This window comes from Hyperolius riggenbachi, chromosome 5 (genome assembly GCF_040937935.1).
Source record: "Hyperolius riggenbachi isolate aHypRig1 chromosome 5, aHypRig1.pri, whole genome shotgun sequence".
In the NCBI taxonomy this organism is placed as follows: domain Eukaryota; kingdom Metazoa; phylum Chordata; class Amphibia; order Anura; family Hyperoliidae; genus Hyperolius; species Hyperolius riggenbachi.
Genome location: NC_090650.1, coordinates 362128952 through 362145956, shown reverse-complemented (window position 1 = coordinate 362145956; position 17005 = coordinate 362128952).

The following is a 17005-nucleotide window of genomic DNA, read 5'->3' as shown; positions in this document are numbered from 1 at the left end:
AGTCTAGTGTGCCAGGACATCTGTGCCTATAGGCTCCTGTGGTGTAAATCCGGGCCTGACATCAGGTGACTTGGAGGCTGATCGACCATACGATCCAATCATTATAATGAAATAGGACGAAAATTGGTGCCACCAAGAGAATGCCCGATCGACGATGTGACCAGTTGCGGGCCGAAATTGGTCACATGTATCGATCAAATATGCTGCAAGATGTCAGGCCAATGTGCTCAATTGGGTGTGGGTTGGTAACGGTCTGCGATATTGGGACGAGTGAGGAAACCCCTGGCGGTGTCCCCCCTACTGTTAAATGTGTCCGTCCGACCCCCCCCGTTACCCTGTGCATGGATACTTTAACTGTCGGTGTCCACCTATGGCTCTGTCTCCGCACTCTTCCTCCCATACATGCACCCTACGTGGTTGCCGGCATAACAAGGGCACGTGTGTGACAGCGGGTGGGGGAGTGCACAAAGATGTTGGTTGTCTCTCAGCTAAGCTGATCTGCCGGGCGGATCACTTGGGGAGCGGCGGTCAGGGTCCGCTGTACACATGCATATAGGCTGAGGAGGGCGTTATCAGCCTCTTTAGATCACTTAAGTCAGGCGTCTACGAGGCTTAAAGCGGACCTGAACTCAGAACTCCTCTCTGCTCTAAAAGATACGCAACAGCATAATAACCTTTAAACAAAACAGCATTTCTTTGTTACAGCTGATACTAATCCTAAAATAAATCTGCACAGTTTCTACTTCCTGATTCATGGAAGCAGACATATTGTTTACAGCCTGTACTTTTAAATGGGCTTATCTGCCATAGGCAGTCATGTGACACAGGGGAGAGATCAAATTACAACTAGTGATTAGACACAAATGAGGGGGAATTACACAGGCTAAACCCTTTAAATACATACAGGGTGCATTTTTGTTGTTTCCTTGTGTCCTGTGCAATAGTTCAGGTCCATTTTAACACATACAGCATATTAAAGTTTCCAATGACAGGTTACATCTTCTTTCTATTATGTGCGCACCCAACATAGCTGACAGTCTGCACAGGATTGTTGTGATATCTGAAATATTATGCATCCCCCACACATGTAAATGTAACACATATCTGGTCCTCTCCTCGTCACTACTTGGAGAGCACCAATAGAGATCTTGATGGGCTTGGCAGACTGCCTGCTGTTTTTTCCCCCCCAATATCAATTGAATGAAAGTCTTTGAGCGAAACCTCCACTAGTACTGAGAAAAAAAGCCAATCCTTGTATTTAGCTCTATACATTGCAGGGATTAAAGGCAACCCTTACTTCAGGATCCTTACATGTCAGCACACAGATATTTCATGAAGAGGCAGGTGGATTCCACACCATTCACCAATAAGGTTGTGTGTCCAGTGCCCAACTGGTTGGCATCCAGCCCTATGGCTTTGGTGCCATGATGTTGGCATTAGAATGAAAACTCAGCCTCATTCATCCCTGAAACAGTTAGGCCCAGTGCACACCAAAACCGCTAGCAGATCCACAAAACGCTAGCGGTTTATGGAGCGGATTTCAGAGTAAATCTAGGCATGTTTGGAGTCGTTTTTTTAAAGGGAACCTGAAGTGAGTAAAATTATTTAAAATAAACACATGACTTAGCTGCAAATGAATATTACACATTAACCTCACTGTCAGTTCCTCTCAGAGGCTCACCGTTTTCTTCTTACAGTGATCCCTTCCATTTCTGACAATATTTTGTCAGAACTGAAATATACCAGTTGCTGTCAGTTATATATCAGCAGCTGTCAGTTACAACTGAATGTGCAAGGTAACGTCCATATTTCCCTATGGCTCAAGTGGGTGATAATACAGTTTAAGGGCTGGTGCACACCGAGCGGCTTTTTGGGCGTTTTCATATCCGCTTGCGGCTGCGGATCTGCTTGGTCAATGTATCTCAATGGGGTGGTGCACACCAGAGCGGCAGGCGTTTTGCAGAAACGAAAAATGCCTGGGTGAGGCATTTTTTGGATTTCGGATGCGTTTCTGCCTCAATGTTAAGTATAGGAAAAACGCAAACCGCTCTGAAAAACGCCTGTTCAGAGCGGTTTTGCAGGCGGTTTTGTTACAGAAGCTGTTCAGTAACAGCTTTACTGTAACAATATATGAAATCTACTATACTGAAAACCGCAGCAGCAATCCGCAAAACGCTAGCAAAACGCCATAGAAAAATAAAAAAAAGCGTTTAAAAATCTGCTAGCATTTTGCGGATCTGCTAGCGGGTTTTGGTGTGCACCAGGCCTAACAGTGTGCTCACCAGAAAGCTGTTATGGGGTAATGGCCATTTTTAAAATGGAGGACGGAGAATTCCATTGATCACAGTGGTCAAATGGGATGCAGGAAAGGCAAAAGAGATTGAGGAGTAGATTACACAGGAGGTAAGTATGACGTGTATGGTTATTTTCACTTTTTATTTTCATTTCAGGTTCTCTTTAAACATACCTAGCAGTTTTGGGTGCGTTTTTGTGTAGCAGATTACACATATTGTTACAGTAAAAGCTGTTACTGAACAGCTTCTAACAAAAACGCCTGGCAAACCGCTCTGATGTAGCGTTTTTCAGAGCGGTTTGCGTTTTTCCTATACTTTACATTGAGGCAGAAACGCTTCTGCAAACTGCAAACGTGCAGCAGGAGGCATGTTTGTGGTTTGCTACAAACCTCAAACCGCCGGTGTGCACCATCCCATTGAAATACATTAGCCAAGCGGATTTACAGGCGGATGCGGCCGGCGGATCGCATCCAAAACCGCTCGGTGTGCACTGGGCCTAAGGCTGCATTTCCACTTGTGAGGTGCGAATCGCCGTGGTCTATATGAATTTTCATGCGAATTCGCATGCGAATTCGCATGGATGACGATGTATGCTAATTTAACCATGGCAGTGCTGGTGTGCTTTTCCATTGTTTCTATGCGAATTCGCATGAAAATTCGCATGCCCAAACCTCATGCGAATTTCCTATTAAATACATTGTATGCGATTCGCATAGCGGTATGCGGTATGCGAATTCTGATGGCTCTGCCATGCAAATTTTTTCTGTACAGAAAAACGCAAAGGAATCCTGACAAGTGGAAACAGTCCCATTCACTTGTATTGCTATGCGAATTTTCATGCGAAAAACGCATGCGAATTCGCTATAGTGGAAATGAGCCCTTACTGGTACTGCATGAAACCTCAGCTACAGGAGATGGAAACCTAGGTTAGGTACAGGAGGATGGTTTGGGTGTCAGATGCTGAAGCTGAAATGGACAACAGAGGAAAAGGAATGGTAAGTAGGGGTGAGCTTCCAATTTCCACTGAAATATCGCATTCCCAAGACTTTTAGGTCAATCATAAGATTAGGAAGCATTGGACCAATCAGAAAATCAGTATTGTGTTCTTGTTACAAATGTTTCGTTGTTCTTGTTGTCCTGCAAATTGGACTACTGTGGACATTTTAGGCCAGAAGACTTGGAAGTATTAGGCCAATTAGAGAAAGCAAGAGTTTACTGTTGCCAATCAGAGAGCGGATTCCACATAATATACCAATGAAAAAAATAGTGGTTTCTAACTAACTTTATTGATTAAAAAAAAATAATATTCTGCGGAATTTAGTACTTGGAAATTCCAATTTCTGTGGAAATTGGAAACACACTTATTGAAAGGTGGAAATCCGTTGGAATCGGAAATCTGCATTTGCGGCCATCCCTAGTGGTAAGAGTAATTGTAAGGGTTGAGAGTAGATTAGGATGGTTAGGGGATAGGGTACTGGGAAGTTAAGGAGGAATCAGTAACTGACACCCCATTCTTTCTAGAAATCCTTACCTTTTCTCAAATTGATCATCGGGGAATTCTGTATGGCTGATATGGTGGTGAAACCCCTCCCACAGTGTGATGTCAGTGCCATGGCCCTGACAGTCTAGGGGTGAGGAAAGATTTTACAATTTGCAAACAATAACTAAATAATTTATAAATTAATATTGTAAAAAAATAAGCAATTTTATTCATTAGGTTATTTCGCTACAGTTCCTCTTTAACCACTTTACCCCCACGCGTACGAATTTCTCTGTCCCTTTTTCCATCCTTTCACCACCAGGGACGGAGAAATCCGTACTTTCTGCGCTCCCGCCGCTGCCCGCGCTCCCGCTCGCTCTAGCGCGCACTCCCGCTCGTAAACACGCCGCCGGCCGCTCGCCCGGAGATCAATGAACAGGAAATCCATTCCCGTTCGTTGATCTAAGCCCCGCAATGATCCGCTGCTTCTCCGATAAGCAGCGCGATCATTGTGAAAAAAAAAACAAAAAACTTTCCCAGCCTCCTAGTGCGACCCGCAAATGTGGGTCCTGCAGCACTTTTGCGGTTTGCAGAAGCGTTTCTGCCTCAATGTAAAGTATAGGAAAAGCTCAAACCGCCCTGGAAAACGCTAGATCAGAGCGGTTTTCCAGGCGTTTTTGTTACAGGAGCTGTTCAGTAACAGCTTCACTGTAACAATATTTGTAATATGCTACACAAAAACGCTCCCAAAAACAATAGACATGTTTATAAAACGTCTGTAAACATGCCTAGAATCGCTCTGAAATCTGCTCCAAAAACCTCTAGCGTTTTGCGGATCTGCTAGAGGTTTTGGTGTGCACTGGGCCTTATACTTTTATTTCCCCTTTATTCCTCAGGACTATTCCTCCACCAGGGCAGGACTTTCCCCAGCCACAGAGCTGTAAAGATCAGAATGAGGCCACAATGAGCTGGAGGCAGATAATAGCCAGATACTGAATGCACTCTGCTTCAAACACACAAGTCAGAAACGTTTTCAAAGATGAATGAATCTAAAATAGAATCTTTATGTGACTGACACAAAAGACTTTCCATGTGCAAACTACTGATGGGAAATCACTAGCGGGGGATTGTCATTCAGAAAAAGTAAATGGAAGCAGAAATAGAATGTTTGGACATGGAGGCCAGCACTCATGCCTTGCAGCAGTACAGTTTCAAGTTTGAATTTGAGCCATGACATTGTCTGCATGGAGTTTGTCTAAAGAACTAGGCTATGCTGTAATAACAAAAATGTAGCTGACGGATTTTTCTGTGCTTTTTGCTATGTGGTTTTCTGTGTGCCTGAGATTGAATGGGGTTAGAATGCAACATGCAGTGCGCTTGCGTGCTGGTGAGAATCGGATCAGGCTAGAGGAAATGATGTGACGCAATTTACAGTTTCACTCTGACACCGCTGTGATTAGGAAAATGCTGTGGTGTGTGCGAGTGAGTATAGTGGGGGTATATGGAGCCGGTGTAGTTAAATCTATGCCATGTCAGGATCAAACATCCATAAACAAGGCACACATTTACTAAAGTGAACTTAAACCAAATGTTTTTACTTACCTGGGGCTTCTACCAGCCCCCTGCAGCCGTTCTGTGCCAACGCCGCAACTCAACGATCCTCCATTCCCCTGCCATGGCTAAGTTTCGTTTTCACTCGACTGGGAGTCGGCAGGCCACTGCGCCTGTGCAGCCCTAGCCATCCGCATACTTGTCCGCGTTGCCGTCCGCAATAGCGTCCTGTGCCTGCAATCCTCTCTGCTTCAGCAATCCTCACCTGCTGTAACTAAGTTGGTGAGACCATTTGACCATCATCTGCAAAAAGCTACCCAGCAACTCCCCAAAACAGCAACAAACCTTGAAAGTCGACCAAAAAGAAGATCCAGCAAACAATGGATGAGGCTTGTAGAGAATTGTTATGCATCTGTACAGGGAATTAATTAATGTCCATTGTTGTCCTGCACCCACGTGCCACACGCAGTCCAATCTGTCATACTCTGCCCATGCACCATGAACAGTCCAATCTGTCATACTGTGCCCATGCACCATGAACAGTCCAATCTATCATACTGTGCCCATGCACCATGAACAGTCCAATCTGTCATACTGTGCCCATGTGCCATGAACAGTCCAATCTGTCATACTGTGCCCATGTGCCATGAACAGTCCAATCTGTCATACTGTGCCCATGTGCCATGAACAGTCCAATCTGTCATACTGTGCCCATGTACCATGAGAAGTCTAATCTGTCATACTGCACCCATGTGCCATGAACAGTCCAATCTGTCATACTGTGCCCATGTGCCATGAACAGTCGAATCTGTCATACTGTGCCCATGTGCCATGAGCAGTCCAATTTGTCATACTGTGCCCATGTGCCATGAACAGTCCAATTTGTCATACTGTGCCCATGTGCCGTGAACAGTCCAATTTGTCATACTGTGCCCATGTGCCATGAACAGTCCAATCTGTCATACTGTGCCCATGTGCCATGAACAGTCCAATCTGTCATACTGTGCCCATGTGCCATGAACAGTCCAATCTGTCATACTGTGCCCATGCACAGTCCAATCTGTCATACTGTGCCCATGTGCCATGAACAGTCCAATCTGTCATACTGTGCCCATGTGCCATGAGAAGTCCAATCTGTCATACTGTGCCCATGCGCAGTCCAATCTATCATACTGTGCCCATGTGCCATGAACAGTCCAATCTGTCATACTGTGCCCATGCGACTAAGAGCAGTTCAATCTGTCATACTATGCCCATGCGACAATGAGCAGTCCAATCTGTCATACTGTGCCCATGCGCCATTAGCAGTCCAGTCTGTCATACTATGCCCATGTGCCACAAGCAATCCAATCTGTCATATTGTGCCCATGCGCCATGAACAGTCCAATCTGTCATACTGTGCCCATGTGCCATGAGCAGTCCAATTTGTCATACTGTGCCCATGTGCCATGAACAGTCCAATCTGTCATACTGTGCCCATGTGCCATGAACAGTCCAATCTGTCATACTGTGCCCATGTGCCATGAACAGTACAATCTGTCATACTGTGCCCATGCACAGTCCAATCTGTCATACTGTGCCCATGTGCCATGAACAGTCCAATCTGTCATACTGTGCCCATGTGCCATGAGAAGTCCAATCTGTCATACTGTGCCCATGCGCAGTCCAATCTATCATACTGTGCCCATGTGCCATGAACAGTCCAATCTGTCATACTGTGCCCATGCGACAATGAGCAGTTCAATCTGTCATACTATGCCCATGCGACAATGAGCAGTCCAATCTGTCATACTGTGCCCATGCGCCATTAGCAGTCCAGTCTGTCATACTATGCCCATGTGCCACAAGCAATCCAATCTGTCATATTGTGCCCATGCGCCATGAACAGTCCAATCTGTCATACTGTGCCCATGTGCCATGAACAGTCGAATCTGTCATACTGTGCCCATGTGCCATGAGCAGTCCAATTTGTCATACTGTGCCCATGTGCCATGAACAGTCCAATTTGTCATACTGTGCCCATGTGCCATGAACAGTCCAATTTGTCATACTGTGCCCATGTGCCATGAACAGTCCAATCTGTCATACTGTGCCCATGTGCCATGAACAGTCCAATCTGTCATACTGTGCCCATGTGCCATGAACAGTCCAATCTGTCATACTGTGCCCATGTGCCATGAACAGTCCAATCTATCATACTGTGCCTATGTGCCATGAACAGTCCAATCTGTCATACTGTGCCCATGCGACAATGAGCAGTTCAATCTGTCATACTGTGCCCATGAGCCATTAGCAGTCCAGTCTGTCATACTATGCCCATGTGCCACAAGCAATCCAATCTGTCATATTGTGCCCATGCGCCATGAACAGTCCAATCTGTCATACTGTGCCCATGCAAAGGCCAATCTGTCATACTGTACCCATGTGCCATAACCAGTCCAATCTGTCATACTGTACCCATTTGCCATGACCAGTCCAATCTGTCATACTGTGCCCATGCGCCATGAGCACATCCCATCTATTGTACTTCACCTGTGTAACACATGGGCAAGGGAACTGAAACTTTCCCATATGGCTTTCTAGCATTGATTGTCTATATGTCTATATGTAAAAGTCTATGGGCTTGATTCACAAAAGGGTGCTAACCTAGTTAGCACGCCTAAAAGCTTTGGACGTGCAAGCTAGGGTGCTAAGTAGTTTGCACGTCAAAAGCTGTTACTGATCGTCCATTAAGTTGGTGCGCCCGAAACGTCACACCATTCGCGTGTAAAATAACTTTTCAAGCCTTTTTTACCGCGCAGCGCTAACGTTTGCGCACGCAAATGCTTGCGCACATATTAGCGCATGAAGCGCCCGTTTTCGCGTCCTAAGTTCTTTTTCACTGGCGTGCTAACACTTAGCACCCTTTAGTGAATCGAGGCCTATATGTAACAGTCATTTGTAAAAATGATCAGACGACAAAGACGTCTCTTGGGTCAATCTTTTTAGCAAGTGTGTGCAGTTCTTGTACTGGATCATCTGTCACACTGCCTGCACAGTCTCTCCTCTCAGGGCTTCCATGTCTGTCTGTGCCACCCTGTCTCTATCTCCTGGCTGTGGGCACTCAGACAGTACAGGCTCAGGGTCTGCCTGTCTTTGGGGTGGTGTAGCCTCTCCAGATACCGGCCCATTGTGTACTCCCCCTGCTCTGTCACACCACCCTCACAAGATCTACCAGGGTCCATAGCCAATCCATACTTGCACTTATGAGGGCCAATATATCCTGCACAGCTGTATGTGAATTGAATGATGTGGCTCTGTAATATTAACAACTCTAAGGGCCAATTCACACTTAGAAACGCAAAACGTCGGTGATTTTTGCCGGCGTTTTGCGTGAGTGATTTTTCAGCGGGGAAATCACTGAACACTGCGGTGATTTTTCCGCAATCGCGTTTAGCGCTTCTATAACACTGAAACGCGATCGTCAGGAAATCGCCTGAAAATGGTGCAGGCGACACGTTTGCATTTCACGATTTTGAGCGAATTGCAGCGATTAGTGCAAATCGCCCAAGTAAGAACGGGCCCATAGGGTTTAATTACACTATTGCTTTCAAAAGCGCTAGCTAGTGTTTTGCTGAAATCGCTGGCAAAGCGCTAAAGTGTGAATGGGCCCTAAGGGCTGGAACCTACTAGGGATCACTGCAGCGCTTTTAAATCATGCCAGCATTGTGTGCAGCGATTCCTAGGGCGATTGCAATCCCGTTTCGCTCAGCTCAGTAAACTGTACAGCACTTCCTATTAGCGTTTTTTTTTTTTTAAAATAAACGTTATTATACTTATTATACTGACCTAGTGTCCTGATGTCTGGCTTGCATCTGTAACTCCGCCCCATAATGGAAGAGGTCATAGGCACTTCTCTAGGACCAATCAGACCTCTTCTGCTAGGGGGCGGCGCTACGGACAGAAGCCGGAAATCAGGACACCTGGTAAGTATAATTAACTTCATTTAAAATTCAATTCACTCGGCCCCCAAATCGCTCAAAATGCCCTGCAATTCCGATCAACCCTAATCCCAATCGCACTAGTGGGTTCAGTCCCATTTAAATACATTGGCAAAGTGTTTTTTTTTTAAATGCCCTAAAGGGTCCCATAGTTAAAGCACACCTGAAGTGAGAAGCATTTGGAGGTTGCTACATTCATTTCCTTTTAAACAATACTAGTTGCCTGGCAGTCCTGCTGATGTTTGGCTGCAGAAGTGTCTGAATCCCACACATGAAACAAGCATGCAGCTAGTCAGGCAGAGGATCAGCAGGACAGCCAGGCAATGTGCATTGTTAGGACCCATTTCCACTATCGCGAATTCGCATGCGTTTGCCACATGCGAATTCGCATAGCCAATACAAGTGGATGGGACTGTTTCCACTTGTCACTTGTAAAATTCGCATGGCAGAGCCATCAGAATTCGCATACCGCATACCGCTATGCGGGTGTATTCTCATGGAATCATTTGAAAAGCAAACAGGCACTGCCATGGTTAAATTCGCATACAGCGTCATTCATGTGAAAATTTGCATACACCAGCATGCAAAATTTGCATCCGCATGCAAATTTTTTCCGCGGCGATTCGCACCTCACAAGTGGAAAGGGCCCTAAAAGGAAATAAATATGCCTCCTCAGGTGTGCTTTAAGATAAAAATTGTCAAAAAATGACAAAAATGAGGCCAACATTACAATATATCACAATATGAATGTCATCATTACAATATTGTTTACATCCACGGCAAGCTAGGCAGATCTGCTTTTGAGCATTACGTCAAATAATTTTGGATCAATCTGCTTCTTTGGTTTGGGTGCCACTTGATTAACACAATATGGAAGATTACAACATATCACAATATGACGTCATTACAATATTGTTTACATCCACGGCAAGCTAGGCAGATCTGCTTTTGAGCATTACGTCACATTATTTTGGATCGATCTGCTTTTTGGTTTGGGTGCCGCTTAATTAACACCTTATTGATGGATGTGACGAAGGAGCGCTGCATACGCACTTAGCGAGACATTGAAGATGCCGGATACATGATTTGAGTGAGATGTGAGCAGCACGTGATGCGCTTCCTCACCTGTGAATACAATTATGGATGCAGACGTAACAGCAGGCATTGAGAAAGCAGTCCCTGCCCTGCTCATAATCTGTAAAAAAGGGGTTAGCGTGATAGGAAGCTCCTGTGTCCTGAGCTCATCTAATGACACCTGTATTCCGCTCTGACAGGTGTTCATCCTCAATCCCCACCTGCCAAATGTCCTCACTGTGGTTCATACAGCTCCGCCTCCATGGGATCACTCATAAAGCACATGATTTATAAAACTAAGCGCTAGACTTAGGAAAATGGAATATGTGAGTGGAGACAAGTTTACATTCTGCCTTGGACTGAGGTGAAAGATGGAAAAACGCCAGTTTTCCTGATTCTTCAGAGATCACAGAAACCTGCTGCCTTTGTAAACACACTGCCCTGGGGCACTTAAGGCAGCATCGCTGCATTCCTTTTCCAATATGATTCTCAGCAGAATGATTTAGCTGAATGTATCATTGTAACAAAAGCGCAGCTACTCTTGCATATCACTCAGGGCCCTTTTACACTGAGGCAGTGTCATGCAGTAAATTTACTGCATCCCCCCCAATGAATGTCTATGGGGGAGTTGACACTCCCCACATTGGGGTACACTGTGCGCATGCGTGGAAGCATATTTTAGCAATACACTTCCGTGCACGTCATCGATTGGCCAACAGGAAGTGAGTGTCACTTCCTGCTTGGCCGCCCTGCAAGACGGGGATTACCGCATACTAATGTGGTAATCCCCTTAGGCCTGGTTTTGGCGGTGCCGTCAATATGCAGTGTGAATCCGGCATCAGGGAATGGTGAACATTTTATCACCTTGCACTACTAAAATTGCTACAACTGGAAGCTTTGCAGAGATAATACCATACAAAGTGAAGCTTGCCATCCCTAATCCTTGGAATGGCTTCTCTACCATGTGTGGCAGACAAATCCAGTGGTCAATGATTGGCTGGTAATGCTGATGCGGTGTGGTGGCACCCGTCACTGCTTGCTGGAGCCAGCTGGCTACTGCAGTGTGTCACTCTAGGATGGATGGAGTGACTGCTCATGCAGTCTGCACAACAGCCAATCACAGCTGAGCTTTCGTTACACGCCCATTGCATTAGGCATGGATCATGCAGTGATGCGCTGCAGACATTGCATCAGGTTAGTGGTAATTTGGATACTTCCGTCTAAAATCTATTGGAAATATGTGTGCAGTGTGTAGGCAGGAAATCTTTAGCACCGTTACCCCGAAGCAAGCGTCTTTGGTGCACGGCACTGGCTGCTTAGCACCCATCTTGGGCATTGCTATAGCACTAGTGCTATAGTGTGCCCGCGCACGATAATTCTCCGGACCTTGAATTACTCCTCTTTCCGAGTTGATACGACTTGGAGGGGGAATAGTATTTAACTCCACTGGGAATTTGAGCAGCAGCAGGATGAGCTGTCATTTGGGTCCCCCGACGCCCAACTCACCGATGGCATATACTTACATACGCCTGTTACCCTGCTAGTTTTTTCTGTTTGGCTCAGTATAAAAGTATGAAGCTGTCAATCAGCCCATCACCCGATCAGTAAAAATTTACTGTAGTGATACTGCTTCCATGTTTAAAATTGATTGTAAGTTAATCAGTTGGGTAGTTCAGTAAGGGCTTGTTCACACCTAGGGCGGTTTTTTTTTTAAGCGCTGGCGGTTTCAGAAATCGCCCTAAAAGCGCTTGTGCAATGATTCCCTATGAAGTGTTCCCATCTGAGCGGTTCAGTTCCGCTCCGCTCACCAAAGCGCTGCCTGTACCATTTTCTGAGCGCTTTGGCTCAATGGAAGGTATAGGGAAATTGCAAAAAGCTTGGAAAAGCGCATTGTATAGAGATTTTCCCAGCGCTTTCACAAATAAATACATTGTATTTATTCATTTTCGGGTGAAAGAGTTAACTTCCTGACAAATCGCTCTTAGCGCAAAGTGCAGAGAAAAGCTCAGAAAAAAACTCTCAATAAATCGCTCAGCCCTTGTGATAGCGCTGATGATTTATGATGTGAACACAGCCTAAGTGTTATGAAATCTACCAGAAGGAAATGGACCAGTTTATAGCTACCTATTAAATGACCATAAGCTAAGAAATCTCATAGCTGCTAGATTGGCCACTTGTAGGATTTGCTACAGCAGACACAACCAGACTGTTTGTCTGTGACACATGCTTGATAGAAACACCTCTTCTATTTACATATCTAAAGTCCCAAATGGCCAAATTAGCATCTATGGTAATTTGCAGTTGATAAGGGTATTACTAATTAAACAGTTGTCTTGTAGTTGTATATTTTTTTTCAGCAATTGATAACCAGAAATTATAAAAAACAAGAATTAAACATTATGGGCCATATCATATCCTATTAATGTCTCGCTTTATCTCTTTGGAGAAAACTCAGGAGAAATGGCAATATGCCCCATGGCCCTCATGCAATTAACGTTTTCACCTGAGTTTTCTCCTAGGTGGTACTGTCACACCTTGAAACCACCAGCAAGCAAGAAAATCCTCAAAATGATTTTACTAGTACTTGTTTACCTGCACCGAGCTGCCCGGCGCCCACATAATATGTACTCCTTCGCATGTGGCACACTACATTTGGGTTTAGAAGACTCATGAACTTTCAAATGAATTATCATTTTAAAAACTCTACAGGGAAGTTCGCTCTCAAGTCACATAATAGTGGTAGGCCGGGGGCCTGGAGACTGGCTGCCCGCGCCACTCCTGCTACCACCTAATTGTATTATTATGTAAAAGTCTCCTTCTAGTTTAGAGAAGACAGTGTAATCTATTCAGCCCTTGTACTGCAGATGGCTCCGCCTCTAAATTTGCCGATAGGCTTTCTGCAGACCATCTCAAAAGGTAGGTGCTGGGGGTAGTGGATGGTCCCCTAAATGGTGAAATCACCTTGGAGGGCTGTAATGATCTGCGGGCGATTTCCAGCCAGTGCACGCCACGTGCGCTGAAGCAGAAGCAAATCGCCACAGTCACAGAAGCAAAGTACCCAGGATAGATTTGCAGAGGAGAATTCCAACCAGCAGATGGAGCTGTGGAGTGCAAAGGAATAAACCCTCTGCACAGCCACAGATGCCAGATTGAAATTGCACGATTAAGCAAGATAGGACAACAGAGGAGAATTCCAACCAGCAGATGGAACTGTGGAGTACAGAGGAACAAGTCCCCTGTACAACCACAGATGCCAGATTGAAATTGCCTAACTGAGCAACTAAGCAACAAGTCAGAAGAAAGCAAAGACAAACAACATGAATGTCCACCAATCTAGTCTCCACCCCGCAACGGTAGACATATCACATCAGAGCAGACCAGAGTGAGAAAGCTAATCGCAAGAGAAGCGATTGCTATCAGCAACCCAAGACTGAGTACAGACAGAGCGTGAACTGAGTAAGGAAGACACAGCAAAGAACCACAATCTGAACGTCAAGGAAAATAACAAATAATCTAGCTAAACGCGGTCCCCGCACGATATGCGCAACAGAGACAAGTGTGTTAACGGTACGGCCACCGCACGATAAGCGCAACAGTGACAAAACGTACCAACCCTAACTAACAGATGAACACAGAAATATGACGACAGACAAATAACGCGAACGCTTGCTAATCAGTTGCCTCACCCCAGACAACAGCAAGCGTTCGTGCTAGACAAGACAGACTGAAGGAGCAACCAAAAGCAACCGCAGCTAAGGTTATACCCCAAGAGTCAGACAAGGGAGATCCACCACCTCTACCGCTAGGGCGAATGCGATCTAGGAGCGAGACCAAACGATTCACCGTCAGCCACCGCAGGTGACAGTGCAATGGCAAGTACAGGACACTACAGACAGGAATAAACAGTACAAATAAAACAGAACCTGACTGCACTATAGGAAGTGCAGAACGCACTCCCCAATAATAAACTACACTAGAATATTCACACAAGATACAAAAGAGGCTGAGGCTCCAAGGTAAGTTTCCCTAATCAGAAAACTATGTCGAGCAAGGAATTCTGGGAGGAAGTGACATTTATACTAGAAATCCTCAAAGGAAGCAGACAAGGAATTTTCATGACAAGTGGATGCAAATCAGTCAGCCTTTCAAACTGACAGAAAGGTCTCTTTTCCCTGGACTGAACTATGCAAGCTGCATAGGAAACAGTACAGTCCAGAGAATCAAGACCAGCAGAGCGGATTCTGACAAGGGCTGTCTGCAATCTCCCTTTGGGGTGTAGCTGGTTCCTTGTGGTCCCTGTGGTGAGAGGGGCCCTGGGACCCTGCCTGTTTTGCGCACCCCTGTGTGTAATTAATTATTTTGTATGGAGATTAAAAAATGATAAATGATAAATCATGTGTAAATAAACCTAAATAAGTACCAATATGTTGACTTAATATGTGTTCATACAAATTATGGAGCACTTTTCTCAAATGTAGAATACTTACACAGAATAAATATCACTATTCATAAAGGGGTGCATTCTATAATGTTTATCTGCAATTAGACTTGTGTTCAACTGTAGTATTGCTCTAGATTAATTTTTGTAGTAAACTTAAAGCCTATCTATACTGGGACTATACGAAGACCGGATGTCACGATTGTGGAACTTTCCCCGTGATCAGCGCACAACGCGTGCGCTGACACGGCGGAGATCCTCCACAAGCGTATAATTGCAGGAACCCAGCAAAAGGTGCTACGCACCTGTAGAGGGAAATTCCTGTCGGCAAATGGCGCCTGGGAGTGCAGAGGAACCAATCCTCTGTACCTCCACAAGTGCCAGACAGGAATTGTACGAAGCGCAGAACGCAATCGCAAGAGAGGCGATTGCGAATGAGATTGAGCAAAAGGGATAGGTTGTATGTGTGTGCGCCAATCCAGTCGCCACTCCGCGACCGCGCACACACAACAGCAGATACGAAATAGGAACGCGATCGCGAGAGGTGCGATCGCGAGACGTGACACAAGGCAGAACAGAATAGAATACGAGGGTAGCAAAGGCACAGCAAATACAATAAGGAGATACGGAAAATAACAACCGCTAGCTCACCGCGAACACCGCACTCATTCGCAACAGTGCACGCGGTTATGCGCGATCTCCACGTGATAAGCACAATAGAGACAAGCACGCCTAACTAACCATAAACAGACAAACATGAAACAGGGGACGCGAGCGCTTGCTTAACGGTTACCTCACCGAGCCTGTAGCAAGCGCAGCGGACAAGACAGACACACGAAAAACAAGAACTAGGCAGGAAGGATCCACCGCTCTTCCGCCAGAGCAAGTGTGATCCAAGCAGGAACACAGATCAGAAAGATCCACAGCCGCTAACGCTAGCGGCTAGTGCGATCTAAGCAAGACAGAACGATTCGCTATCAACCGCCGCTGGTGACAGCGCAATCGCGACTGACAAGACAGAACAGAAGGATCCCCAGCGCTCGCACAAAGTAGCTAGCGCGATCCCAGGAGACAGAACAGAAGGATCCCCAGCGCTAGCACAAAGTAGCTAGCGCGATCCCAGAATACAGAACAGAAGAGATAGCTGGTAGCAACCGCTGCACCAGCTATACTCCAAGAACATAGATCAGAACCATTTCCTGTCAACCATCATAGGGACAGGACAATGGCAAACAGGCAAGACAAGACAGAACAGGCAATACAGATAATACAACCTGACTGGGCTAGAAGGGGAGCCTAAAGCAACCCCCAGGAATTAACTATACTAGATAGCAATGGCTGACACTCCAGCAGTGTCCATCAGGAACAGACCATGGAAAGGAAATGACCAGCAAAGCCTTCTGGGAAACATAAAGCTCTTATAGTGCCAGTCATCAAAGAAGGCAGGTAGGGGATTTGCATAACGAATGTATGCAAATTCCCCAGCAAGAGAACAGAACAGAAACTTGCAATGGAAAGACAGGTCTCTGTTCCAGAGACCTGCAGCCCACAGACTAGAGGAATGGACAAACAGCTGTCTGCCTGTGCAGCCAGCTAAGCGGATCATCACACCGGAAAGCTCCTGCGATGATGTCATGCTGGTGCTTCTATGTGGGCTGGCCAATGGGAGGGTACAGGGTACTTGCACCACTCATCCACTCCCTTCACTGCTGATTGAAGGGGAGGCATGGTTGTGACAGCCACAGACCTCCATTATGTCGAGTGGTGGCAGGCGCTGCAATGATGAGATGAAGCGGAAGGCATGGCTGTTTGGCAGGGTGGGAGGAGGGGTACTGCCCAGGAGGTCATGAGGGAAGAGGAGGCAGAGAGTGACTTGGAGTTGTTTGAGCACCATGAAATGTCTGTCCGAATGGTGGATGGGTGCAGTGTTAGGTTATTTGGAAGAGGGGGGTTAGTTTTGAAAAGAATTAATGAAGTTGGGCTTTAAAGTAAACCTGAAATAAACTTTATTTCACTTGAGCTCATCTCTGCCACGTTCAATCCTTCTCAATAGCACCATTTTCATAGTGTGCAGTGTTAACACACCTTGCTGGTCCGAGCTGCAATATCTGCTGTTTCTTTCTGATGGACGCTGCCATCTTGCTTTTTGGAAATTATGGAAGTGACCATACCTGCAGAGTTGATGTTC